The sequence below is a fragment of the Urtica dioica genome, chromosome 7, assembly GCF_054948205.1.
Source record: "Urtica dioica subsp. dioica isolate 48M chromosome 7, U.dioica_male_clone48M_v1_H2, whole genome shotgun sequence".
Taxonomy (NCBI): Eukaryota; Viridiplantae; Streptophyta; class Magnoliopsida; order Rosales; family Urticaceae; genus Urtica; species Urtica dioica.
In genome coordinates, this window is record NC_142762.1 from 36,066,131 (window position 1) to 36,069,959 (window position 3,829).

Sequence of the window (3,829 nt, forward strand, 5' to 3'; positions counted from 1 at the left end):
TTCAAGTATGCTTTCTTTTCCATTGGGGCGTGTCGTAGAGGCTTCAAAGCATGTCGGCCGGTCATAGCATTGGACGGTGCATTTCTGAAGACAAAATACGGGGGACAGTTGCTTTGCGCAATTGCAATGGATGCGAATTCACAATTATATCAACTTGCATTCGGAGTTGTAGATAGCGAGTGTCATGCTTCTTGAATTTGGTTTTTGAGAAGATTGCGAGAAGCTATCGGTGAAGACGTACCTAATTTGGTGTTCATATCCGATCGCCACGTTAGCATCATACATGGTGTCGAGGTTGTGTTTCCTGGTATCCCTCACGGAGCATGTTACCATCATTTACAACTGAATGTCCAACACAAGTTCAAGACAGACCATTGTCGCTTTGAACTTTACGATGCGGCTTACGCCTTCAGTAAAACAGCATTCGAAGCTAATTTTAGACAGTTGAGACGTAAGGATGTCGAGATGGCAAAGTATCTCGAAGAAGTTGGTGTCAATCGGTGGGCCAGAGCTTTCTTTCCTGGAAAACGGTAAGAGTCTAGAACTTCTTTTGTACTGAATTTTTTATGTCGTTGATTATATAAATCAAGTATGTTTTATATAGGTACGACCTAATGACGAGCAACAACGCAGAAAGCTTCAACAACAAAACAAGGAATCCGAGGACGTTTCCCATTACGACGTTGCTCGAGTTTATTCGATTCACACTCCAAACTTGGTTTTTTGAACGAGAAGAGATAGCGAACAAGTTGAACACAAAATTGACACCAACGTGGCAAAATGATCTCGCACAGCTAAATAATAAGGCACAGTTCGTCAATGCGTACGGGCTTGGTCTATATGAATGTCACGTCAAAGACGTAAGAGGTGATTTCGATGTAGACCTTATGGCGAAGACATGCACTTGCGGACTACCACAACAATTGAATATCCCGTGCGAGCATTCTATCGCAGCAGCCCAACATCGAAGCGTGGACGTGTACTCGTTATGCAGTGACTTTTATTTGAAGGAGACGTGGATTAAGATGTACAAGGAAGCCATATATCCGGTTGGCAATGAAGATCAATGGGATGTCCCGGATGAGATAAAAAACATGAAAGTTTCGGAACCCGTTGAAAAGAAGCAAGCCGGTCGACCGAAGAAAAGTAAACAACGAAGAAGAAGAATTAATCGATACCCATCTCAAGGCGAAAAGATTGTCGTCCAGCGAAAATGCGGGAAATGTGGTGGTAGGGGACATAACAGAAAAACATGCACTTGGAGGGATTAAAACTTTAGACTTTGTGTTATTTTTATTTTTAAGTTTAAAACTTTAACGTTTATTTGAGTGACCTTTTTATTTTGTTTAATGGAGTGTCATCTCGCTTTTGTCTGTGAGAACGACGAAGATCTCATCTCGCTTTTGTCCCAAGACTCGTTTTCGTCCACAAATGTCTCGAGTTCTAAACCCTTTGTGAATGTGTGAATTTTTGATGTTTTTTTTGGTGAATCTCTTTCATTGAATTACATGTTTATAAGGTACAATAAAAAACATATTCAATCAACAGTCAACAAACCATCTCGATAATATGTTTATAAGGTACTATTACATAGAAAACCAAAAAGATAAAAAATAAACATCCGAAAATACAAAATCACGGGATAAGGTGGTTGTAGAATAAGTCCACGCACCATTTCTTCCTGAACGTTCTCATATTGACACTTTGAAGAGTGTCAAATGATTCGTTCAGTACTAGGTGCTCGACATACTTCAGTGCGAACATCCCGCAATCACCGCTACAACACAAGAATAAGTAAAAGAAATTGTCAAAAAAAGTTGAAACATAACTTGAAAAAAAAAGTTCAATTAACTAATTGTTTAAAAACATAAATTGTCAATAAAAACATAATTGTTTAAAACTTGTCAATAAAAACATAATTGTCAAAAAAAAGTTCAATAAACTTGTCAAAAAACTTGTAAAAAAAAACAAACTTCTAAAATAACTTGTCAATAAAAACATAATTGTTTAAAACTTGTCAAAAAAAAGTTCAATTAACTAGTAAAAAAACTTTTTTAAAATAACTTTTACCTGTATGCACATTGTGGGACGTTGTCCTCGACGAGCCACATCAGGTTAGCGAACTTAATTTCACCTTGCCCATTCTCCCGGTAAGAGTAGGGATGGTTCTTGAAGAAACCACCTATGGCCACAATCCTAGCAAATGCTCGACTCCAAGTCTGAATAATAAACATTTTAACAATGTTAAGTAACCCTTATAATTTCATTAATTGTTGCTCTAAGGTAATAATTGTGAATAACATAACATTTTACGTACGTCCATCAGCTCAGTGAAGTCCTTTTGATTGTTCGACGACTGCATGAGATCCTTTTGGCAGTCGAGGACGGTAATGGTCCAGGCCTCGATGTCGATCCGAAATGTGAACCAATGAAGGTTCTGGAAGTTCACGACGAACAGGATCTCGCGAGCACCATCCCAAGGCAAAATATCGGTGTCCCTATACCCAGTCATCGGGCTAATAGTTGCCCTCATGTCAAAGTCCACGGGTTCGGGCTCTGCTCCCAGCTCGATGGCCTTCTTGATGTTCGCTTCTTCCGTTGTGAATCGGCCGTACACGTGCTGGACCCACCGACAATCCATGATTTGGACGTCTTGCCGATATCCGTCGAGAGCTCGTTGGCGAGCCCGAATCATGTGAATCATAGCATCAATATGCTGAGACATTACAAACATATAGCGTTATTTTAAATTGATAGGGAAAGTGAAATTATATAATAACGTACCGAATCATGTAGCCATCTGGTTTCTGTCAATATCGTGTCGAAAAAATTCGTGTCTCCGTCGCACTTCTTTAGTCGTGCAGACTCCATGAACTTGCCGTCTCACTTTTTTGTCCGCACTCACTTAACGAAATTATCAAACTCTTTTTGCTTCGCGTCCTTCAACGGCTTGAACTTGGGGATCGGCTTTTCCAAATACTTGGGCCTCGTCGGATCAGTGAATTCGGCCCAACGCGACGTCTTCAGTCGCACTTACCGATCTGGACGTGCCGGAGTAAGCTGTGCCGTGTGGCTTTTTCTTTTAAGCGGAGTTGTGAGCGAGCGTTGCTTATCCGGAATGACGTCTTCTCTACGAGGACTCGACGAAGACGTCGACAACCTGGGCGAAGTCACCGGGCTGACCTTCAATCGCTTCGACGACTCGCGATGCGTAGAAGACGGCTTCTTCGACTTCTTCGATGACTCGCGATGCGAAGAAGACGGCTCGTGCGATGAAGACGCCGGCTTTTGACTAGCCGCCGGAGGAGGAGGAGGAGGAGGAGGGGTCCGTCGTTTAGGACGACCATCAGCTTGGGTCGTGGGAATATCACCCCCAGGCAAGCCCGTTGTGTCCTCGAACAAAATGTTCAGCCTCTTCCACATAGAAAGCTGAAAGTCAAAGTAATAAAATATGTCACAAAATTTAAACTTGTCACAAAAATTTAAATTTAACTCTAAAACGTTAAAATAAAATTTAAACTCAACTCTAAAACGTTAAATTAAATTTAAGCTTAACTTTACAACGTTAAATTAAAGTAAAGTAAAATTAAATTTAAACTCAACTCTAAAACGTTAAATTAAATTTAAACTCAACTTTAAAACGTTAAATTAAATTTAAACTCAACTCTAAAACGTTAAATTAAATTTCAACTCAACTTTAAAACGTTAAATTAAATTTAAACTCAACTCTAAAACGTTAAATTGATTTAAAGATAACTTGAATTAGATCTAACCTGGTTATCCCTGATGCGCTCAACTCTACGGCCGGTCGTGCTAAGAGCACGTAAGA